This window comes from Lontra canadensis, unplaced genomic scaffold, assembly GCF_010015895.1.
Source record: "Lontra canadensis isolate GAN:19392208 unplaced genomic scaffold, GSC_riverotter_1.0 scaffold75, whole genome shotgun sequence".
Lineage (NCBI taxonomy): Eukaryota > Metazoa > Chordata > Mammalia > Carnivora > Mustelidae > Lontra > Lontra canadensis.
This window is the reverse complement of record NW_022631069.1, coordinates 7721616-7747134: the sequence shown is the minus strand read 5'-3', so window position 1 is coordinate 7747134 and position 25519 is coordinate 7721616. Positions and strand designations below refer to the sequence as shown.

At 49.9% G+C, this 25519-nt stretch overlaps 1 protein-coding gene and 1 long non-coding RNA gene across 3 annotated transcripts in view; one reads left to right on the top strand and one right to left on the bottom strand.

The window, feature by feature from the left end:
- Positions 1–25519, bottom strand: part of KCND3 (potassium voltage-gated channel subfamily D member 3) — a 208193-nt gene that overhangs the window by 126895 nt on the left and 55779 nt on the right. The window lies entirely within an intron of this gene.
- Positions 8423–11989, top strand: LOC116881586. Its single transcript, XR_004385451.1, has 3 exons — positions 8423–8614; positions 9564–9635; positions 11918–11989. It is a non-coding gene; the product is annotated as an uncharacterized LOC116881586 (long non-coding RNA).

Sequence of the window (25519 nt, the reverse complement as noted above, 5' to 3'; positions counted from 1 at the left end):
AAGTAAAAGAGCTTGTTCAAGTGGCCCGGTAAAATTAACAGCTAATGCTTACAGCCTGTTCTGAGTTCGCTCATGGAATCCTCCGCCATCCCAGACCGAGGCAGATAAACACTCGGTAGCTTGCCCATGTTTACTTGTTACTTCCCACCTCCCAAGCAGCCTTCCCAACATCCAGCCAGTGTCACCCTGCTCCCATGTTCCAGTGACTTCCAATTTGACAGTCGATTTGCCTGAGTCGTTCTTTGACTGAATTCAACCACCCCCCCCTTTTTTTTGCCTCCAAAATAAATCCAAGCTCCTCTCCTAGGTTATCCTGGAAATGCCACCCATTGCCTTCCCCAGCTTTTTAGAGGTTGTGCTATTGTGCATGAAGAAAAGGAGAGGAAGGAAGGAAGATAGGAAGGAAAAAAGCAACTAGTTAACAAGGACTTTCTCATCTCTGAGGGGAAGTTTTGGTTCAAAATGAGTCAAAAGCCCTGGTGCTGTGCCCTCTTATTCATTCATTCATTCATTCATTTATTCATTCCCTTAGGTAAGACTGTGTCAGGAGGACAATAATGTGACCTGGTGAGTATAAAGTTTCCATAGGCATCGGATGGGGACTTAAAATTTGGAAGGCTCCTTAACTCTGAATTAATTTCTTTTCTCTTGGGCACAAGAGAGTCTGTTTCTCTCCTGTCTCCCCAGCTCCACACAGGCTCTTTCCTGCAAGTCAACATCCCTGTCCCACAATAGGTGTGATTGCCTCCCATTACGTTGTCATGGCAACATCCACTGCCATCTGAGGGGTGGGGAGGTGGCAGTGGAAACAAATGAGTGGCCAATCAGGCTTTCCAGGAAAGTCTCATAATGACACGCCACTCATAGCCAAGTGCCAGAGCCCCGTGAAAGGAAGGTAAGTGTGCACGGACCCGATGAGTGGGGCCCCGTGGTGGGTCCCTCCCCATCCCACTGAGGCACACTGAGTCCACGTGAATGTGTCTTTGCTGATTGAGGGGCTATCGATCAGCATAAGAAAGGAGACACAGCTAGATAACAGTAACAGCAAAAGCAGAAGGCATTCCCGTGTTGCAACCACTGCCTGGTTCGTATGAAACATCCACGGGGGCTAATGCTTTCCTCTGTCGAGAAGTGTGGAAACTTATAAAACCTCGGTGTCACCAGGGTCACTGCCAACCCTCTTGCCCCAACCCAGAAAGAAATGGAAGAGTCCCATTGTCAAGACCTCCGAGGACCAGAGCTAGTGAAACCCTGGTTCTGGTACCAGATGCATCATGCTCTGAAGAATCTGCCAGGTAGCCCCTTGCCTTGCCCTGTCACCTTCCCTTGGCCCCAGTTTTCTCCTTCATGAGCTGGCAGTCATCACGCCAGACCCTTCTTAGGGCTGTGTGGGGATTAAATAAGCCAAGGCATAGGCGAGGTGCTTGCATCAGGCCAAGTCCTCGACAGATACCAGCCATCACGGTTATAAGGAATCACGCGTGCCTTGTGCTGGCAGAGATGGGGCCACCGCAGCATCTCCCCGCCTCTCTGCCCAAGGTGCTGTGTTCTGGTGAACAACACAGCAGGGGTGACTTTGTCGTGGCCCATGAGCCACCGCCATAGCCTTTCACTGTATGAGACTCCTAAGCCCTCTTCATCCCCCGACGTGGGAGACAGCCGCTGCCGTGCTTTCCCGGGAAGAGAGAAGGTTGACAACTTGGCCTTCCTCTTCCGAAAGGTTGCTCTCTTCAGATCCCCGTCAACTAGAGTTCCTTTAACCTCACCTAAGGAAGGTCTAGAGCACAAAATGGGCCTTGTCTTGAAAGGGAAGTGCAAGCATCCCCCACGGGTGCTGCTGCAAGTGTTTCTGGGAACTCTCTCAAGACTCAGAACCCCAAGTCCCCAGTTCATACTCTTGTCCCAATGTCTGGTGTCTGACATTGACCCCCTGGGGCTTTCTGATCAAGACTGAGGAAGACAGCCATCCAGAGGCAGCCGCCGAGGTCGGCCAGAGCAATTAATCCTAAAGGTTACCAGAACCTGTCCTGCTGGGGAACAGGAATTCAATTACCCTCGGTGACAGCAGCTTTGTCCCCAGGGAGACACTTGTCGGCAGGGCGGCCCAACAACCTGTCTGCTTGAAACCTTCCTGACAAGCAGTCTCCTAAGCCTCCACTTCCTCCACGTACCTCAGCTGGGCACAGAGCTCAGGTGACCAGGACATCATTCAGGCCACAGTGTGGGGTGTGTGGAGCAAAGGACTGAATTCTGGGAGGCTGGACCAGGAGGAGCCCAGAAGTCTCCCAAAAAGAGCTCAGTTTGCTCCACAGAAACAAGACCAGAAGAAACGGTCATTTTTTTCCAGGCTGAGCCAAACCTTTATGATCCATCGGAAGCAGGAGAGATGACAGAGCAAGAGAATCCAAATGAGTTGATTTGGTCATTAAGTAAATATGCAAAATTATGCAGATGTGGAAATGGGCATATAATTTTCAATCAGTTGCTCTGCCATTATCTGAAACAGACCCACAGTTCTGGAGAAGGGACCACCGAGAATTCTGGCTTCCCTTCCTCCACCATCCCCCAAGAACCCAGGGTAAGAAACAGGGAGCTTTGGAGGGAGGTGTGCTATGCCCATGACTTCTTCCCCTCTCTTCCTGTGTGGCCCTGACTCAGCTCAAGATAAGCTCCTACTGGTCCAAGACTTCCATGCTAGAAAAAAGTAGAAAAGAAGCCAAGTCTTTTGCATGGCCGCCAGTGAGGAAAAAAAAAAATTTGACTTTTGTAATGTAAATTGGCTTCCTGGTTTGAAAGTGCATGATTAAAATGATATGTTTCGATGTGGGAGCCAGACAGCAGATTTGGTACCCGAAAGAGGCAGCTGCTGTTTGCACACAGGAATATCTTTGAGGTGTGTGCAGGGGTAGGTGAAGAAGTGTGTTGGGGCCTGGAGACCACGGGACTTGCTAACCAGCATGGAACACAAAGATGTGTTGTATAGAGCAACTGGGGTGCATTCTAAGAAAGGCTGAGTACCCTCTCTCTCCTTCCCAAAAAGAGCTCTGTTTTGTCCCAGATTCGTTCGTCAATTATTTATTCTACAACATTTACTGAGGACCAGTTCCATGTACCAGGTGCTACCCTAGGATTGGAGAATATAGCAGGGAACACGACAGGCAAAACCTCGAGGAGCCCTGCGGTTTTGTGGAGACTGCAGACCAGGACTCAAACCTGGGCTCTGCCACCTAAGCATGATATTATCTTGGGCAAGCTGCTTTATCTCTGTGCCTCCATTACCTTATTTTTACAATAAACATAAGGAAAGTATATCTACTGTCATTTCTCCCTCCAGCCATGACAGAGTGACTGGGACTAAATGTGCCCTCTTGTCTTAAATAAGACTTAAACTTAAAACAAGGTTTAACTGCAAAATCATATAAAGTATATGAAACAACTCCAGGCATCAGAGGACAAGAGTATAAGATTGCGTTCCTGAGAGAAAGGAATCAAACAAGGTATAAGGGAGCCCACAGTTTTTCCACTGTACTGCCTGGACCCAGTTTCTAGGCTGTAGCGCAGGCAAGGGGAACCCTAGCAGAGGCCAGCCTCTTGGAGTTCAGGGAGAGAGAAGTGGTTAGAATATTCTGGACAGAATATCTGAAAGAGTTCTGGATATCTGAAAAGGATATCCTGGAATCCTTGGCTGAATACTGATATGCACATCCAAGCAATGAAACCCCATGAGCCTGAGGAAAGAACCACCACACAGCGGCAGGCCCAACAATTTCCGGAGTTTTAATGGGGCTGGGAAGAATTCATGTTCCCATAAGTCAGGGTGAACATATTTTGTAATAAATGCATCAGAAAGTGTCTTCAGAAAGCAAGTATCTTAATAGTGGTGCTGAAAGATAGCTGCAGACTCACCCTGAGAAAGTATAAAAGCAAGCATTGAGGATTAAACTGATCCCAAGTTACTACATGCCAGGATGAAGTCTACCACTCTCTTTAAGAAAAACATCACCCAGTCAAGTAAAATTCACATCTGGCGTCTAATAGAAAAAATGAAGTCCAGCAAGACAACAACAACAACAACAGAAAAAGTGACCAATGGCAGAGAGAAAATTAATCCATAGAAAACGACCCAGAGTGACAGAGATGACATGATTAGCATTCAAGAATATTGGAACTACTATAGCAAATATACTGCATATGCTCAGGAATGTGGAAGAAAATATGAACATGATGAGGCTAGAAATAGGAGATATAAACATGACCCAAATGAAACTTCTAAGAATGAAAAAAAATATAATAACTAAAATGAAAAATATAATGAATGAGATTAACAGGGGACCACACACATCAGAGGAAAGGTCAGTGAATTTAGAAATAAAGCAATAGGAAAATATCCAAAATAAAGAGAAGAGGGGTGCGTGGGTGGCTCAGTTGGTTAAGTGTCTGCCTTCAGTTCAGGTCATGATCTTCAGCTCAGGGTCCTGGGATCAAGCCTCACAGTGGGCTGCCTGCTCAGCAGGAAGCCTGCTTCACCCCTCCCATTCCCTCTGCTTGTGCTACCTCTCTCGTTGTCTCTCTCTCTGTCAAATAAATTAATAAATAATCTTTTAAAAAAAATAAAGAGAAGAGAGAAAAGGACTGAAAAATGAACATATCAGTGACCTATAGGGCAACATCAAGTGATCTAACAGATATATAATTGGAGGACCCCTTCTCCCCAAAAGGGAGTACAGGAAAAATATCTGAAAAAAATTATATTTTTTTTCAAAAACTGGCAAAACCTATAAACTCACTGATGCAAGAGGCTCAGTGAACTCTCAAAAGAATAAACTTTTTTTTTTTAATTACACAAAGGCACATCATACCCAAGTTGCCGAAAACCAGTGATAAAGAAAAAAACCTTATGGGGTGCCTGGGTAACTCAGTCGATTAAGTGTTCAACTCTTGATTTCGGCTCAGGTCATGATCTCAGGGTTGTGAGATGGAGCCCTGAATCAGGCTCCATGCTGGGTGTGGAGCCTGCTTAAGATTCTCTCTCCCTCTCCCTTCAGAAGAAAGAGAAAGAGAGGGAGAGAGAAATCTTAAAAATAGCCAGTGGACAAAGGACATTATATACAGAGGAGCAAAGGCCAGGTGGCAGTCCTCTTAACATAAAGTACACAAACCAGAGCACAGTGACAACCTTAACCACTGAAAGAAAAAACTATCAATCTAGAATTCTATATCCAGCAAAAATATCTTTCAAATATGAAAGCAGGATAAATCCTTTTACAAATTAAAGCTGAGATAATTCATCATGGGCAGTCTTGCTTAAGAAATGTTATAGGAAGTTTTCCAGGATAAAAGAAAATGATGAAAATCTGGATCTACACAAAGGAATGAAAAGCACTGGGAATAATGGATATGTGGGTAAATTGAAATACATTTTTACTCATTTTTGAAATCTCTTTAAAAATGTCGACTGTTTAGAACAAAAAAATTTTCACTATTGTGAAGTTTATAAAATGTGAAAATAAAATGTATGACAACTATATCACAAAGGACAGGAGTCAGAAAAAGAATATATGGCTATAAGATTCTTTACACTACATATGAAGTAGTATATTATTTTAAGATAAACTATGATATATTAAAACCAATAAAATATGTTTATATTTACAATAAAACATATTGTAAACCATAGATTAATCACTAAAAAATAAGAGAAGTATGGCTAATAAGCCAACAATAGCAATGAAATGGAATCATGAAAATAATTAACACATGATAAGGCAGAAGAAGAAAAAACAGAAATAAAGGACATGTGGGACAATTAGAAAATCGACAGCAAAATAGCAGACTTAAATTCAATGATATCAATGATTACATTAAATATAAGTGGACTAATAAATGGACTAAAAACTTCAACTAGGAAGCACTGTCATATTAGATTTTAAAAAATCAATATCTAACTATATGCTGCCTCTAAGAAACACACTTTTTTTTTTTTTTAAAGAATTATCCACTTATTTGAAAGAGAGAGAGATTGCAAGCAGGGGAAGGACAGAGGGAGAGCAAGAGAAGCAGACTCCCTAGTGAATGTGGAGCCATCACAGGGCTCAATCCCATGACCCTGAGACCATGACCTGAGCCAAAACTAAAAGTCAGATGTTCAACTGACTCAGCCATCCAGGCACCCTAAAACACACTTTAAATATGAAGACACAGGTTAAAAGAAAAGTATTGAAAAAAAGGCCAAGCAAACACTGATCAAAACAAAACTGGGGTGACTACATCAAAGTAGACTCTAGAACAAGGACTATTACCAGGGATAAAGAGAGACATTTTATAATGCTAAAGGAATAGATTCATCAAAAGGATATTCCAATCCTAAATGTAGATGTACCTATTAATAGAGATCCAAAATATATGATATGATATAAGTGAAAACTAATATAGGTGAAAGGAGAAATGGACAAATCCACAACTATAGTTGGAAATTTGAACATTCTCTTCTCAGTAATTGATAGAAAATGTAGACTGACAATCAGCAGGAATGTAAAGATTCAAACCATCCCATCAACTTTTTTGACACAACTGACATAATTACAAAACTTCACCAAACACCTTGTCTTCTGTACATATAAACCACTCACCAAGACAGACCACAAAACAAGTCTCAATATACTGTAGTGGATTGAAATAATACAAAGCCTTCTCTTGCACTACAATAGAATTAAGCTAGAAATTTTTTTAAAAGATATGTGAAATATCCTCAAATATTAAGAGATTAAACAATGCAATTCTAAATAACCCATGGGTCAAAGAAAAAGTGACAAAGAAAACAAGATATTTTGAACTGAATACAAATGAACCTAACATATCAAACTTTACAGTAAGTAGAAGCTAAACCAGTGCTTAGAGAGAAATTTATAGCATTAAATGTTTATACTAAAAAAAAGTATCAAATCAATGATCTAAAAACACCTAACTACAAGAGAGTAGGAAAAAAAGAGAATTAAAAGCAAAGCAAGCAGAAGGAAAGAAACAGTAAAGAGCATAAATCAATGAAATAGAAAATAGAAAAACAAAGACCAATTCAATGAAACTAAAAGCTCTTTCTTTAAAAAAAAAATAAGTATAATTGGAAAACTCCCAATCAGGAAAAAAAAAAAAAAGACAAAATCACGGATAGGAGGCATCAAAGACTAAACTTCACTACAGCTTCTACACAATTCAAAAAGATAAGCGAATGTTATAAACAAGGTACAGAGGCTTCACTGATAATTTCTACCAAACATTTAGGGAAGATAAAATATCAGTTCTACACAAAATACTCAGTGTAATTCATCACATTAGATAGACTAAAAAAAGAAAGGTCATATAATCATTTCAACAGATGTATAAAGAACTTTTAACAAGTATAATACCCATTTATGATTAAAAAAAAAACTCTCAGCAAACCTCCTCAACTGGAAAAAGGCATCTATAAAAAAACCCATGGCTAGCGTTGTGCTTCATGGTGGAAGACAGGATGCTCTTAGACTAGTAACAAGGCAAGGGTGTCTGCTTTCACCATTTCCACTCACCATTGCGCTGAAGGCCCAAGCTCGTGGAGTACGGCAAGAAAACAAAGACCATGAGCACTGAGACTGGGAATGAGAGGTAGCATGTCAGACCCCACCCTCATCTCCATCAAAGTTGTAATGATCGAGTTAAACCCTGCACAGTGCTTAGAAGAGCTCTTGGCACATAATACATGCTCAGTAAGTATTCACTATTGTCGTTAGCTTAAATGATTACAGAACAGAACTGAGACTATATAACGGGGGCCTGGCCTGGCTGGAGGAGGGGTTGTGGGAAAATGCCCGGTGGCCTCAGAGGCTGCAGGTGTTCACATGACCAGAGGGTCGGGCTGGGGGCGGGGAGGCAGGGAGTCACTCTCAGGGAGAAAATGAGCCCTCACATTTCTGTTTCTCCTCACAAAGGTGTTTGGGACACCAGGTTGTGTATGATCCTTTCACGGCCTTGGGAAGAGCCGGGGCAGATGAGTTCTCCGCTGAGGTGGAGAAAGACAGCACAGGATGGACAGGATGGGTTCCGAGGTCTCCATCCCGGACCACTGTACTTACTATTACCCCATCCTCCCTTTCCACTTTAATATGGACTCCCCCCACCCTAAGGACCCCCTGCAGCCATAGAGGGTGTTTGAACTTTGACCAGTCTGGGTGGGCACATTTGTGAGAAGGCTGGTCTGGAACACAAGTAGGCCTTACTATGGAATGGTAGGCTGAAAGCCCTAGGGATTTATCCCCTTGCTTTATGAGGTTGTTCCATCCCACAGATTTGGTAGGCTCCCAGAAGACTAAAACGGAAAATATCCAAATCCGATCACGGCCCATAATAAGTGCTCAGAAAAGGTTTACCTGAGAGATGTCAGCCGGGCCGGACCCCAGAGGAGATACGAGTGACTTCGATGTGAAGAAATGATCACACACAAGGAAACCTCATTGTAAGCTGGAATGTGCTGTGCAGCTGTGATGTCTGAGACGACAAGGAGACCAAAAAAGAAGGCTGGAGCAAAGTGTCCCTTGAGTGAGTGTGGAGAGTGTTGGGAAGAGACTTGGAAACAAGAAAAGAGGTTTGAAAAATCATGTCGCATGTGGGATGATGGGAGTGGGGCTTGGGAGAGAAGGAAGTTTCTCTAGTGTCTCCTGGGGTTGACAGGCCCTGTGCTAAGTGTTGGTCAGGAGGAGATAAAGACACAGCTCCACCCCTAATGAGCTCGTGGCCTTATGGGGACAACGGGCATGTGGATACTTTCCATATATTCCAGCGAGGGCTGGGATGGTGGTGAGTCCATGGTCTGGGGAGCCACAGAGGAATTCTGCAAAGGGCTGAAGGAAGCTGCTACTGAGCTCAGGGAAGAGAGGCAGTAGAGAAATCTAGGTAGTAAGTGTAAGAATGAAGTAAAAGAGGGTAATGGGGCCAGACAGACTGATAGTGGGTGTGTGGCAGGGGGTGGCAATTTTAGATATGGTACTCAGGGGAAGCTTCTCTGAGGATATGACATTCCCTAGAGACCTGAATGATGAGAAGAGGCTGCCCTTTGATAATGTGGAGGAAGTGGAAGCAACAGTCAGTGCCAAGGTCCAGAGGCAGGCATGAGATCGGCATGTGCAAGGACTAGAAAGAAGGACTGATACACTAACACCCTGAGGCCAAGGCGGAATGGTATGAGATGGGTTTGGGGAGGAGGAGGGGCCTCATCAGATAAAGTCTGGAAGGTCAAGGTAAAGAGTTTGGATTTTATTCTAAGTGTCTCATTTTGCCTCCTCCCAAAGTGGTCAGCAACCCTGATTTGACGCTGTCTCTGAAGCAGAGCAAATTTACATGTTGACAAGTACAAAACCTCACAGTTTAACGTTCTTCTGGCAAATCCATGGTAGAGTCCCCTCAACCACAGTCTTACCAAAGTTTGAACCCAACTAAAGCTGGCACCCCCCAGCCCCCGCCTGCCGAGAGGGCATCTCTGGACCATTAGGACTTGACCGGATTTGAAACAAGTGCCACTCTTTTCTGGATTCTAGGTCGCATCTGGAGGAATGACACTGCCCTTGAAGGAGCCGGACTGGGTAGAGCAAGGTGGAAGAAACTTCCAAGTTTCCTATTCAAAGCTCAGATTATTGCTGGGCCGTCCCCTCTCTTCTCTACTTCCTACTCTTCCTTGGGACCAGGGAGCACAGGACAGCTCTGGTCCCCAGGGCCCTAGACAAATGCTTACCTGATATCTTCAGGAGCATGAGGTGGGGGGTGGAAAGGGGGGAAAGGACCCCACTGGCCCCTCCAGCTGGGAGCTAAAACGGAGGCCCCTCCTCCCTGCCGATGTTCCATCTGGGAAAGGTCACCGGGACATTGGCCTCACCCCGGGGTGGGCAGAGACAAACGCCGTGGGAGGGGCAGGGGGCCTTGTGGGCACTATGTGCACGTGAGCCCTGACCCGGGGAGGAGAGGTCGCCTTCCCACAGCCCCACCTCACACATTCCTTCGGCATCTCTGGGAAATAATCACACCCCCCCAACACTGAAGAAACACAGTCAACAGATTCCGGTTTCCTAGATACGCCAGTGGCTTCTAAAAATAGCCAGGCAATGACAAAGCAAATTGGCGTATGGACTGCACATAACTCCAGCACCAGCTTGCCTGGCGGCACTCGAGGCTTCCCGTGGTGGGCACTTCCTCCTCTTCCCTCTCCTGTTTCTGAAACAGTCTCTCGTTGCTGAACACCGCAGGCCAAGTGTGAGCGAGAGGGGTGGCTGGAGCCCCCGCCATGGGTCCCACCCAGGGCTGGTGCGTCCTGGTGGAGCATCCCTTCCCTGTGGTCAGCCCCACACTCACACTGAAAGCCCACCCCGTCACGCCACCAGCAGCTGTGTGTGTGTGTGTGTGTGCACACGCACCCCAAAACCCTCCCAAGGAAACAAACCCTTTCCTTTTTGTTACCAGATGGGGCTGTCCTGGCATTCCACCCAGAGATCACTCTCCACTGGGGAGAGGTCACTGCCCACGAGACTTGTGCCTGTGACTTAGTCCATTTCCTAGCCCCCAGGAGGCAGACTTGGCAAGGTATCCTCCTGTCCCAGTTCCTTCATTTGCAAACCCTATATATGAGGGGCTGACTCCACACACTTTACCATCTTCTTCTCTCTACTCTTATTCTGAACTCTGTAAACCAATGGAGGAAAGAAACTCAGATGGCTAGAGTAACTTGCCCAAGGCTATGGCTAAGAAAGTTCCACTGGAATTCACTAGTACAGCCCTGTGGCATGAAGGCCCTGCAAAACCACCACCGGGATCACAGCTCCTCTTCAAGGGGCTTCTGCTTCAAAGGAGCTTGGGTCAGGGGCAGGCAGGTACCAAACCCCATCTCAGAAGGTCCAGAGGCTCAGAGGGAAGGATCATTGGCAGAAGTGGGGCAGGACCTGGTGGGTCAATCAGGGATGCCCTGGCACCCAGAGACCAGCAATGGGACTAGCCCCTCACTGATGGAGCAGGGGAGGGAGCCCCAAAAGTCTGATCAAAGGAGTTGGGGCTACCAGGCAGGAGTGCTCAACATGGAGCAGTGCCCAGGACAGTGAGGATGAAGGGAGGAAATAACCCAGTCTCTCTTCTTTTCACCCTCAGGTCCCCTGCTTGGGCCTCACCTGGATGCCTGGGCATAGAGGAGACCCAGAGGCTTAAGGGTAGACAATGGATCTCCGGGGACAAACAGAATGACCTGTGCGGGAAAGAAGTAAGGTACTCCAACAGCTCAGGCCTAAGTCCCCCTAGATGCTCAGTGTTCGCTAAGCCAGAGTCAAGAGAAGGCAGAGAAGGGCTGTGTGGCCTTTAGGAAGGAAATGAAGAGAAAGATACGCAGGAGAAGTGGGAAACGTGAGCTCTTTAGACAAAACCCTTAATCTTGCAACTAATTTTAAAAATTATTTAAAAAATCATTTGACCCAACAGCTAAGATTTAATCGGCCGTCTCTGCCTGGATCTCATAGTCTGCATTTCCACGCCCTATGGAACTAGCCCCGTGTCTATCACTTGTTAGTATCCACGGTTTGGTGAATGAATGACAGATTCCTTCTCACCTGGTCCTGAGGACACACACTCTACCTGTGGGAAGCATAGCACTCAACATGATCAGAGACACCTAGCCCATTACAAAGGACAGGATCAGTGGATATTAATAATTAAGAGTTGTCATCCATCGGTCATGCTCCCACATGTCGGGCCGGGGCTTTGCATGCCTTATCTCATAGAACCCTCCCAATGACACAATGGGACAGGCAAGGTCCTCATCCCATTTTACAGATGAAGGAACTCAGGCAAAGAGAGAATGTTGGTCCCACACCTCTTGGCCCTCGGAACCGTGTCTTGCACGTGCTGCGTTTCCTAGGTTCCAGGATGAACTGGCTTGCAGCTGGATTCAGCCGATGGGAAGGACTGGCAGAAGCCTGGGGGGCTGGGGGGAGGCGAGGACCTGGTAGGCTGTGGGGTATCTCCCTCCAGACAAGCCATCATTATTCTGCCTCCTGCTAAGTGATGCCAGTGGGAGGCCTCCTACAACACCAACCCCCCACCCCCCAGGAGCAGCGGCTTCCTGCTAATCCCTGATCACCTCACCACCCCCAGTCTGGCTTCTCACTCTTTACCACCATGAATAAAGTACTCCCGAGTTATCTCAGCTGCCATGTCTTAATTCAGAAATAGTCTTAGTCCTAACATCTCACTTTACTGAGGCCCAGAGAGGCTGAGTGGCTTGCCTGAGGTAACACAGCTAGTCAATAAAGGCAGAGTAAAGGTTCAGAGTACAGATCTCCCAACAGTTCCCTGGTGATGTTTACCCCCTATGGCACCGTCAACCTCCTGATCTGTCCCAGGCTTTGCATAGGAGCAGTTACTGATTATGGCCAGAATTGACTTTCCCTTCTTGCATTGGAGCTGAAAAGGCATCCTGGCCTCGCCTCTCCCAGAGTTGTTAGGAACATCAATAGGACTCTTGGGGAGATAAGGTGAGTGCTGAAATAGAAGGCATTACGGTAGAGACTACAGCGGGAAAGCACGTGTAGGTAAGCAACTATTTTTTAAACAATTTCAAGTTACCACAACAGCCAGGGGTGTGTTTTCCTCAAGGCAGCTGAAAAACTCAACTCTGCAGACATTTCTGTCTCTGACGGTTTGTTGCCTTGAAGCCCAAGAGGGCTCCCAGGCAGCCCTGATTTGTCCAAGATGAACACAAAGGCAGCAATGGTGTAGCGAACCCAAGGCCCTGGGGGGCGTCATGTTTAATTCCTGAGCAGGGTGGCAGTAGCACCTGGAAAGAAAGGGAGATGGTCAGAGGGATCTGCCTTGAACTCAAGGTCAGACGAAGATTCTAGCCAGTTCCAACACAGCTAAGCGGTTCTCAGTGTGTGTTCAGAGGACAGGCGATGTGGTCAGCGGTCGTGGCTAGCAGAGCAGGGACTCTGAGCAGCGCCTTGTGCCGAGAGCCCAGGTGAAGAGCCCCCCCGCGGTTCCTCCATTCTAGGCATTCATTCAATGATGTTTACTGAGTACGTGTAGCATAGTATTGAGAATGAGTTCTTCTGAGTCAGAGACCCTAGGTGCAAACCAGGGCTCTGCTCCTTACTGGCTGCATGACTGTGGGAAAGACACTTATGCTCTCTGTGCCTTTAAAGGGATAATAACAGCATTTATCTCCCAGGTGGTGAGAAGAATTAATTTAGGACATGGAAGGGGCTGGATCGGTGCCCAACATACAGGACGCATGCTGATGCCGTGCTTGTTGCCTTTGGCTGGGAAGTCAGATCTGTATGCAAGTTCTGTTCTAGCAGGTGGCAGCTGTGTGACTTGAGGCAAGTTACTTGACCTCTCTGAGTCACGGTTTCCTCAGTTACAGAAGAGCAGTCCCTGTTTTTATATGAGGGTTCAGTGAGACAGCAATGGGAAGTATCCAATCAATGTTGATTGAGTGTCTCCTCTGTGATGAAACAGATCAAGACCTCACGCTTAAGGCTTCCGTCTGGGGGTGAAGCAGGTGCACACGTGTCCACGCACGTGATCATCCCCGCAGGGTCTCAACAGACACTGGGCACGAGTCGACAGGCCTGGTTCTGTGCTGGCTCTGCCCTCGTTGTTGGGTAGCCATGCTCCCTGAGCTCTCAACCTCCGTTTCCCACCCCTAAGATGAAGGGGTTGGAACACTGGGCCACGAGAGCCCCTTACAGCTCCACCCCTCCGGGACACGTTCTGTAGGACCCTCTGGACTCCAGGCTCAGACAGTCTTGAGAACCACCACGGTGGAGTGAAGAGGGCAGGCTCCCTGGGGTAGCTATGAGAGCATGAAGCTAGACAGCACTGAACAGCCAGCATGCCCTCTATGGTGGCTTCCCGCCTGCATCTCTTATCCAGCCAGTCATCGCCATCCCATTCCACAATACAGGGCGAGTGGGAAAAGCTGAGAGGTGCCCCCAAACCATCCCATATTCTTCCTCCATCCTGGGTCCCAAAATCCCTTCCTCCCATTCTCCAACGATATAGGACCTTGACACACAGTCGTGTGTGTGTGTGTGTGTGTGTGTGTGTGAACGCGCGCACGTGCGCATGACCTTTTCACTTTCATCTCCAGGATTCTAATCTCCGGCGTTCTAACACCTGGGTCAACATCTTGGAAATGTATTTCTGTTCCTCCAGCTAAGGAAGCAGCGCACGTTTCTGTCAGTGAAAAGCCAGGAGGGGCCTCGCTACCTCCTTGGAAGCTCTAAGCCCCTCAGTAGAAGGATAGGAGGCGTGTTGCCCAGGTAGGTGAACACCGCCCCCACCCTGCCCCCACCTTCCCGCGCCACAGGCAGGCAGTGGGATGGGCAGAAGTGCCACTGTGAGCACCACTGGCCAGAGAACATGACAGTGACCAGCTGCGAGGCAGAGGCTCCGGGCCTGAGATTTCAAATCTCAAAGAGATCCAAGAGCCATCCCTCAGGCAAGGGACATGCCCTCGGGCAGGGACCACCAGCAAGCCCTAACCGGGCTCTGCCCTGTCCCTGAGCGGTCCCAGGAGATGGCTCCCGTGGGCACTAGCAAGGAGGGCTCTGCACTGCGTTTCCCTTCCTCCCTCCATTCGCATCCCGTCCACAACACCCGGTAGCCACCTGGGCCAGGCCCGGAGGGTGGGACTGCAGAAGAGAGGTGAGTAAGGAGAGCACCGTCCCTCCGAAGAACCCACAGCCTGGAAGAGAAGGTTGGGGACGGCTCAACAAATGGCGACAGAGCGTGCGCCAGGTGCTTTAACGCAGCTGTGGGTGCGATGTTCTGGGAGCGGGGAAGGTTCCTGGGCACACGAGACCTGAAGAATGCTCAGTTCAGAGAGGTGGAGACTGGGGTTCCATCAGCCTGCCCCGATCCTCCAGAAGCATTTCCAGCTCCCACTTCGGGCACGGGTTTTCTCTGCTGGCCGTTAGCACGCCCCCAGCTGGGAGCTCAGCTCTGGAGCCGCCCCACAGCCACCCCAGCCCACAGCCAAGGGCCTCCTGTGCCGAGCAAAGTCCTCCCCGTGAGGATTCTGCCAACGTGGAGGACCGGGACTCAGACATCCTCAGACCATTATAGTTTAGGAAGAGCGGAGATGTCGGGGCTGCCGCAGCTCTGGCTTATTCCAGGACACGGTGCACTTGAGAAATAATAGCCTGCCTGTCTTCCCTCCAGACATGGGCTCCCTTGCACCTGACTCTCTCATTTCCCTGGAGGGGGAAACATATTGCTTCTGACTATGACCTTGAGAGGGACACGCGCATCCACCTTCCGGACCAGCCATCTCCTACCTGGGGCGGGAGCCAGGCCCCACATGGAGGTGCACTCAGGAAGGGAGCGCTTCTGAGGAAGGATCCGTGGAGCCAAGGCCTTCCTGACCCCAAGGCCTTCACTGTTTGTCTCCACAGTCGGGCCACCCTCTGTGTCCAGGAGCCAGCATGATGCTGGTCACGTGTCAGGCGATGATTCAGACATTACAGCAAATGCTCCCTTGACCTCTGTGGTCAACTGACCAGTGGGGAACGGGGCAGAGCAAGGAAGGGGCCAGCCGACCTGGCTTCCTACACAGGGCTGCCCACACCCCTTTGCCCCCGGCCAAGGCTGTGAGCGGCCTCTCCTTGGGCACTGGCAACCCCAGAATGTGTGCCCATATCATGCCAGACACCAAGACGTGCTGAACTAGACCAACTACAAATAGGTCTTGGCCCTGGCCGTGGGTTTCTCTGGGGGATGAGGTCAAGTCTGCCTTCATCGTGGCACACTTAGGCTAGGGGTCTGAGTCACGTTCTCGTGCAGAGAGGGAGAAGCCAGAGGGCCCCCCTGATCAAGAGTGGGCACTGCCCATCACAGTCCAGGGGCCAGAGCCCAGCTCTAGGTCCTGCCTGGGTCAGGGGTCGCCATCAGAGAAAACTCCCCACCAGGCCACACCCATCCCTTGCCTGGGCTCACTCTGATACTCACTCCCCTAGCAGGTCAGATGGATCTGCCACTAGAAGGAGGGGCTGGGTACTGGCAAGTCACAGCTGACACGTATCACGCTTGTCTGTGTCAGGCAATGTGCTCATGGTTTACATGGGTTAACTCACCGAACACCCACATGGACACTATGAGAGATACTGTGACTCTCCCCGCTGTGTTGACGAGGCACTGAGAGGTTATGAGGCCTGCTCAAGGTCACCCAGCTAGCAAGTGGCGATGCCATGATTTAAACTCTAGGAGTAGGAATTTAGAGCCTGCACTCTTACCCACTGCATTACTCACTCAAATACCTCATTTAACTTGGGAGACACCACAATGGCTTCTTCTAACTAGCAATTTCATTGGTTAACAGCGCACGCTCTGGAGCAGATCTGGGTTCTAACTGTGTCCCCTTGGGAAGGTCTTTTTGTTGCTCTGGGCCTCAGTTTCCTCATCTACAAAATGGGATAAGAGCACCTGCTTCACGAGAAGTGAAAATAGGATCATGTACTTAGTACAGTGTCTTTTCACCAGTAAACAACTCCCAGAGGTTAGCGATTAATCATTTACAAACGCATTTTCTGGTCTGCGCATAGGTGATCTGCCCAATACTTAACCGATTATTAGCTGTGTGACCCTGGGCAGGCCATTTCATTGTTTTCTTTCTGTAAAACACTGGATGGCATAGTGCATTCCCCAAGCAAACCCAGTCTGGGCAATGGGGAGAGGGCACCTTCCAGCTCGCCTGGGAATTGAAACTTCATCCCAGAAAAGCCACAAAGTAAACATCTACACACACACACACACACACACACACACACACACACTGAGATGCAAAAAGTCTGAGATGCAAAAAGTCTGTGACCTACCCACGGTCTCTGGGCCAGTGTGGTTCCCCCACCCCCACATCTGCCCTGGCTTCCTTTCCTGCCCTATCTCCACTTCACTGTTGTCCACTTAGCACCTACTGACTTACTCTATGTTTAATTTCACCATCTCCCCCGCCCCCACTCTATCATAGCCCCAAGTAGGCAGGGACCTTGATGGTCCTGTTCCCAGCTGCATCCCGGGCTCCAGGAATAGAGCCTGGCACGTGGGGTACTCAGTAGGCGTAAATGTGTGCTCAGTGAATGGAAGAAGGAATGAGCAGCTCCTGAGGGCCGTCCTGGCTCTGCACCAAGGGCTCCCCAGTCAGAATTGGCTCCTCCAGCTCCCCTTCACTGCCCCTCTCTCAGCTGCTGAGCTGGAGAAAATCAAGTCAGTATGTTCACAAGGCACAGATACTTAACAGGAAGGGCCAGAAAAATGGCTAACGAATGGCTTTATTTAGCATGACAGTGCGCCATGCACCGGGCTGGGCTAAGGACTCCGTGTGTATTCGCTGTATTAACTCACTAATCCTTATCACGGCCTGTCTCCAATTCACCAGGCGCGAAACCAAGGCACAGGACAGCTAATTGCGCAGGAAATCACGCCTGGGCAGATTGCTTTCAAAACAGACAGTCCTGACCTCTTTGTGCCAGGGCCTCCCAAGTTGTTCGCGGAGCTCCCCGCCAGCTTCCTCCCTTCTTCCCCCCAGATTCTCCTATCTTTCCGCTGCTGCTCCTCAGTTACAAACATCTCCATGCAGGCATTCATTCAACAGATAGGCGTTGAGGGCCTGCAGGCTCCTGTCATTGTTTCACGCTGGGGAGGGTCCCTTTCCTCTACCACCACCCCCCACCCCGGGGCACGCTGAGGCTCCTCAGGGCCTTTGATTGTGTTCTTTCTTCTCCAGGACTTAGTATTAGAGAAGTGCCCATCTAACCTGGGGCGGAGCGCGGGGGGCAGGGGGTTGTCAATGGGATCTGGCCCCGACATGACCTGGGAAGGAACCAGCCTTCTCTTGTGGGCAGAGAAGGATGCCGCCCCCCTCCCCACCCCTCCCACACATCCTTCCCCAGGTCTGATCCTCTCCCCCAGCCCTGGGATCCTCCCTCCTCCCAGCTGATCACAAAAATGCCTTCTTTGCCTAATTATTACATATACTAATTATTTTCATTTACATGCCTAGCTTACCATTTATGTCTAATTATTGTGCAGCTCAGAAACAATCACGCATACCATTAAGAATGTATCAGGGTAACTCTGCAGCAGGTTTCACTAACTTCGGTACCAAACGGTTTGTGCATGATTCATCTCCGTGGTGTGTGGTTCCCATGGCATGTAATTTCCCTTAACTGAGTTGGGGGCAGGAGCAGGGACACGAGAGTGCGTGACTCTGCTCTGTGGTGGTGCAGAAGAGTGGCAGTAGGAGGACCCGTAATGGCTGTAATTTACTGAGCCATGGTGCACCCACCCCAGCTACCATTAAGCACTGCCTATACATTATCTCCTTTAAACTTCTAGGCCTCCCGATGATTAAAATGGAGGCAAGTAACACTTCCAGGCACACACAGCTGGGAACGGTATTCTGGGGCTCGGGTACAGATGTGTGAGGTCAGAGCCTGACCTCTTTACTGCCTTCTAGGTGCCTGCCCACTGAGAGGTACAAGGGGGGGTGGCGAGGGCACCCGGGAAGCGATGCAGCCCACCTGCCTCATTCTCGCAAAAACAGGAAACTGAGGCAAGAGCGGCGAAGTGGCTTGCCCACCAGACCAGGCCAGAGTGAGACCAGGGCCCATCACCTGGCTCCCTGCTGTGCTGGAGGAAAGCCGCCCTGGGAACAGAAGCAGCATCTCTGAATTCCGGCCAATCATTGAAGGCTGACGCAGGTAGCGTTCAAGGCTGATGCAGGTAGCGTTCAAGGCTGACACAGGCAGCGACTGGTCTCATCACCTTGGTCAAGAACACCATTCGCTCCCATTCTCGAAAGCTGGCCAGCTCTAAGTAACACTCCTTCTGGAAGATGCCTGGTGTCTTTCTTCCCCTTAGGTCCTTCCTTTTCTAAACACGCATCCCCTTCCCCTTCACTCCTCCATTTGTCTTCATTCTTGAGGTGTTAGACAGCATTTAGTGAGTGCTTACTATGGGCTGCTTATTATGCTAAGCGATTTACATCTACTTTCCTGTGTAATCCTTGAAGTACTCATGTGGGGTGGAAATGATCTCTTGTCATCTCCCCATTTTCCAGCCAAGAGCTCTGAAGCCCAGAGAGGGTACGTGGCATGCCCAAAGTCACACAGCTTGGTGAGGTCAGTGCACAGATCCACAGCCTGGTGTCTCTGATTCCAGAGCCTGCTCTCTGAGGTCAAGTCGCAACATAAAGTTTCTTTACATCAGTTTTGCTGGCTGCCAGCCTGGCCTCACATTTCTTTTTCTTTGCCAGGCAGCCAAAAGCAAACACTCTGTGTTTTGAGCCCAAAGATTCCAAGTGGCTCTAAAGTTGACTTCTGTCCTATTCCAGAGCTTTGGGCTCTGCCAACAGTTACGGGCCCTTCAGGGACCAGGCTAGATTCTAGGAAGTGTTTCTAGAAAGGTCTCTGCTTCTGTGTCCCAGGATCGGGAACTCCACAGACCAGGAAGTCTCTTCTGGCCCAGTGTCAGAATTATCAAAGAGCAAGAAAACGGCATTCTGGGAGCTATGAACATTCACTGTTCTAAAGCTCTTGGGCCTTCTGAAGAGTGAGCTTGGGGGGCCAGCAGGACCCTTCCTATTGCCTATAGTCAGTTACCAACACTTTCCAGGCCTCTCCCCTCCTCTGGAATCATGGCGGACCAGCATGTAGGGTGCACCCTCCATGGGGGGATTGTGTGGAAGCGCCAGGCTGAGGAGACCAGGAAAGCTGGCTCAGAGTCCCTCCTTCTTCCCTCCCCACGGGAGCCCGCTCACTCCTCTCACTCCTCGCCTCCAGATCTGCATTCCCACCCACAGGTTAGAAAATGACACCTTTTATTATCCACTTTGGAACCCGTCCCTGACTGGGCATGCCTCCCTCTTCTGGCCATAAGCCACCGAAGTCCCAAACGCAGGGAGGTGACGGATAGCCAGCGTCGTCCTGCGTGGCGGACTTGACAGAGGTGAAAGGGTAAGGTCACTACTTCCCAAGTGTGCAGAAGGACAGAACACTGGCCTGGGCTTTCCGGATGAAGTGTGAGTGGCGATGCCTACATTCATCTCTCTCTCTTTTCTCTCCCTGCCCTCTCTCCTTCCTTCCATTCATCCATCCGTCCATCTGTCCCCCCGTCCATCCGACAAACATCCACTGAGCCCTTACTATACGCCAAGCACTGTGCTAGGCAGCAGAGAGGCAGCTCTGAATGGTACCTCTGCCCTAGGGCAGCAAAAGCTCACCAGAAAAGAGCCCCAACGAACCAGAAATTACGGTACTATTGTTAAGTGTTAGAGCAGGAAAGCTGAGGTTAGAATACGGGGGCTTGGCTCACGGTGGCCTCCAAGGCCCGACCTATGTGGCCAGTCCCTCGAACGTTCTCGACCCCACCCCCTCCCTCCCCCTCACCAGCCACACTGGCCTACCTGGTGGCCTTCAGACATCCCTGGCCTGGTTGCATTGGCACTTTAGCTCCTGCTGTCCGGAACGTTCCTCCTCCCAGACAGCTGCATGGTTCACCTTGCTTCCTGTACTCAGAGGTCCTTTTATTTTTTTTTCTTATGTATCTCTACATTATCAACAGTTGCTAGAATATAAGCCACAGGAGGGCAGGAATTTCTTCCTACTTTATTCCCTGCCATATCTGCAGATGATTAGAATAGCGCCCATCCCATGGGAGCACGACAAATACCTGTTAAATGAATGGCCCGGAGGGGGTGGGGTCATGATTCATGGAAAGGAGAAAGGGTCCTGGGTTGGGCTCCCCTGCTCCCCCAGAGCCCCGGCTGGCTGGGACCCCCTGCTCATAAAAATCTCCGAGGGAACACTTCTCCACGTGCCCTCCCTCCTTCACACGGGAAACACAGACACAGTCAATGCCCAGGCTCTGCTCAGCTCAGCAGGAAGCAGCAGGAGTGAATCCCCATCAAAGCAGGGGACCAGGCTGCGGAGTTCCCTCCTTAATGGCTGCGGAAGGCATGGTACAACTGGTTTGGGGACAAATCCATCACCCCGATTGTATTTGCATAAGGTGGGGTGAGATGAGTTTGCACCCTCTCTGCAGGGCACCCCAGGGCAGAGAAGGCGGCAGGCAGGGGTCCGCCAGGAAGGATGGAGCCATCAGAACAGAACCTGAGTCTAACTCACAGGTGCCTCCCACCCCTCCCCGTGTCCTGGACCCAGAACCTCAGGGCAGCTCCACATAGACCTCATAATGTTCTCCAGAACAGCTCTTCCTGGGAGAGATGTCACAGTGGTGGGTGGGCCTTGGGTTGTGAGAGCCCTTCCTACCCTTGCCGACTCCTGTCCCTGCCTCCCTGTGTGCAGGTCAGAGAAGGCAGCCTGCCTGGGCCCAGAGGCCAGGGGAGGAAATTTCTGCTCTGCAGACAACGGACCTCTTTCAAAGCAAAGATAATCAGCCTGTGAAGGCATCAGGGTGAACAGACCCTCCTGTAAACTTGGAATCTGAATGGCTCCGGCAGCTCCATTAAAATCTAAACAGTCTTTCCTGTGGATTTTTCCGATTAATGCAAATTTGTTTTGCTTTGCAAATTGAAAATCAGTTGCAAGCACCTGGTGTAAAAATTCTAGCCTTCCAGCCGGGAATGGAGAACCCCGAGGGCATCCTCACGCCAGCCAGCCAGCCAGCCAGCCAGCCCCACACCCGGACCTTTGCCATCTTCTGATTCTGGGGCAGCCAGACTTCCTCCTGGGTTCGAGGCTGGTGACCCCTACCATCCCTACCCCCTGTTGGTAACAAGCTCTCCACTGAGCAAAATTGAATGCATCCGGCGGTTTCCAGGTGCTGGGACACCCAGGCCTCTTTCTTCCCTGAAGGATGATCGGTGCAATCCGGGAGGTCATTCAAGCCCTCTGTAAGAAGCCTGCCTTTGTAACTCCTGGGTGTGTGTGTGGGGGGGGGGCATCATCAGAATGACAAGAGTGGCACAGCTTCTTCATCTTTCAGCGCAGGGACTGACAGAGTGCCTTGGAGCTGCCCCCAGGTTGAAATCATTCCTTCCCAACTGTCCCAGGCCTATCCTCAGGGCAGGGCGACTTCTCAGCCTGACCAAGCGCATCTTCCCTCAAGTTCCAGAAAGCAGAGGGAACTGTGGGGACTCCCCGGGAAAGCTGGGTGATAAGGAAGGTGCTGCTGGTGTCCCACAGCTGCCTCACCCCCGCAGAGCCAGGCCCATCCTGCTGGTGCCTTCTCCAAGTCAGGCTCCGTGTGCTCCCAGCCCAGCCGAGTCCGAGCAGATGAACGGATGAACGGGGACACCCTTTCCCGCCTGTCCCCTCCTCCACCAGCCTCGCATTGTTCATTCAGCTCTGAGATAAGTCAGGAGGGAGGGTAGTTATGAACGGGCCCCATTATGCTCCCCCTTCCTCTGCTACGCAATTTAAAGGCAGGAGACAGAGAGAAACGCTCTGGAAATCCAAATTAAAATGTATTCCGGCAGCAATCCCGCACCCAATTAAAGTAACCCAGAGCCTATTGTCCTTTGCTAAATTTAGAAAATGCTCAGGTGTGTCTGATCCTACTCTGCACAGATATTTTTAATACAGATTTAATCATATTTTGGGTTAGAAGAAGAAGCTAATTAGGTAGGCAGATTTAGAAAGGCTGCCGGAATGCAGGACAAAGAGAGGTGATTTGATGCAATTCACTATTTTCTGGGTGTTGTTTTTTTTAAACAGTAAGTTGTGCCGGGCCTGGGTTTGGGAGTCGCAGCCAGCTGGCTTGAACACTGAGGTGGTAATGAACCGGAAAGCCCATATTAGTAGCCAACAAAACCCTGGGGCTGCAAGGACCCCCAAAAGATGCTCACATCACTCTCTTGTCTCCTTTAACTGTTGAACCAAACCACTCCCGAGGCAGGGGACCTCACTGTTTAAGATGACACGTAAACAGGCATTCTTCATCTGTGGGGCGGGAAAGTTCTCCATCTGCAGGAAGGCAAGGTGCTCCTTGGCGAACACTGGCCTCACTGGGGCGAGCTGCTTCTGGCTTAGACCCACCCAGTCTCCGGGGCACCTGTCTGCCTGCGCTCCCTCAGTTCTCCACGACTGCACCAGAATGTAACAAAGAAGAGTGGGCTCTTGGCTTGACTCTGTGCTGAATCATGTGATTGAGTAACCGACTTAAAAACTCCTCTAAGCCTTAGTTTCTACCCCAGCAACACGGGGATTCTGGTCTCTGTCTTCCTTAAATTAAGGCTGGCAAAGGTAGAGCGGGACTCAGTTGGGGCCATCTGGACATGTCAGGAAGGAGGCCGCTGAGGGCACACACCCAGGCAGCTCAGCTCTGTCGGTGAGATAGGAGGCGAGATTCCCAGTTCATTGTGCTTTAAACCAAACCATGAGTGTATTATGGGGAGTGCTGTCTTTATCCAGGACCCACCCCAGCTCCCGTCCTTGTGATGGAGGAAGCTGAGCCCAGCACATTGTCACCGAGCTTTCCAAATTCCTCCTGAACATACTATTAGGTGGTTAAGATACTGTGTCTTAAAATGCAAAGTGGGTTAAGCTTCTGCCTTCAGCTCAGGTCATGATCTCAGGGTCCTGGGATCGAGCCCCACATCGGGCTCCTTGCTCCTCGGGAAGCCTGCTTCTCCCTCTCCCACTCCCTCTGCTTGTAATCCCCCTCTCACTGTGTCTGTCTCTGTCAAATAAGTAAATAAAATCTTAAAAGAGAGAGAGAGAGATTGGTTACCCAAAAGAGGTGGATGGGAAAGGGGTGGCAAGAAGAGGGAACAAGGAGCAGAGATGCGGTGGGAGGGACACTTCCCTGAGAATACCTTTCTTTAGAGCTTTGATTCTTAGAGCCTTGGCAGTGTTTCATGGAGCTTTCATACAACCCAAAAGAAAGAAGTGAAACCAGCAGACTTCTTCCTCAAGGCAGGCTCTTTCCTCCTGAAGGAATGGGCCCCACAGACCGGAAAGCCTATGATTTTCATAATGTAGCAGCTGAAAGCAAAGATTCAGGAGCCTGGCTTCAAATTCCAGCTCTACCTCTTAGAGGCTGTGTGATTTTGAATACCTTCTCTGTGCTTCCATTTTCTCATCTATAAAGTGGAGTAGAACAGTAAGTACCTCACATAGTTATTACGAGGAGCTTATGAGTTAACACAGAACCAGACCTTAGGACAGTGCTTGCTCCTACGATGATCATTATTTTAGGGCTTGCTGGTTAGGAGCTGCTGCAGTCCCATGGGATGAGGAATCCCTTCACCCCCTAGGACATCCCTCAAGCACTGGGAATAGGCCAGCCTAACACGAGAGCTTTCAGGGGGAGGTACGCTGTGATGGCAGGAACCATGGAGCTCTGAAGGCCCCTGCTCAGGGACTTATCAGTTTCCTCTGGCTGCCAGAACGCATTACCACAAACCTAGTGGCTTCACCAATAAAACCGTATGGGCTCATGGTTCTGGAGGTCAGAGGTCTGAAATGGGTCTCGATGGACTAAATCCCTCGACTTGCGGTCCCCTCCTTCATCTTCAAAAGCAACGACACGGATCCAAGTCTTCTCCCCTGGCATTACTCTGACCTCTCTTGCCTCCCTGTTCCATGTTTTAAGGACACCTGTGGCTACACCGGGACATCTGGGTAACCCGGGACACTCTCCCTTTCCTGAGGCCAGCTGATTAACAACCGTGATTCTCACCTGCTGCCTTCTTCCCCTCTGCAACATACTCCCACATCGGGGGGCATTAGGACACGGACCTCACTGGGCCCATTCTTGTGGCCCCACTCCGACCAGCCGCTAACCTGCTCCACCTCTTCCCTGGTGCTTAGGGCGTGGTCTCAGGTTGGTTGGTTGGGTTTGGTCATCTTGGACATTTTTCAGTATACAGGTCTGCGGCACTAAGTAGTCGCACTGTCATGCAACCATCACCACTGTCCATCTCCAGGACATCTCTGGTCCTGTAAAACTGAAACTCCACTCCCGATAAACACTAAGTCTACACTACGTTCTGTCCGTTTGAGAACTCTCGGCCTCTCACGAGGATGGAAGCATACGTCTTTGTCCTTTTGTGACCGGCTCAGTTCACTGGACCACGCTGTCCTCCAAGGTCACCACTGCACCTTGGTCTCCTGGTTTTGCAGCGACTCCACACTGGGTGCCCCTCCCCCATCCCGCACAGGGTGCCCCTACCCCCCCATAAGGGGCCCCACCGGGAAGGGCATCTCAGGCTAGAAGCTTGCACATGGATTTTCTGGCGATTTAAAAAATAATTGTGGTGTGATGTGGTGTGATGTTGTGGACTAGGGTTGGGGAATGTGGGGCACAGGGCTGCTCTGGGGTCCCGAGAACCGGGCTCCCACCCAGGCCAGCCGCCACTGGCTGTGTGTGGCTATCATCGGCGCCACTCACAGGGCGCCTCCAATGCACAGTCTCCCCGTGAGGCACAGGAGCCCAGAGGCTGCTCAGCACCGTGTCGGCCACTTAGTGAGTACTCCCTGAACGCCAGTTTGCAAAGGCG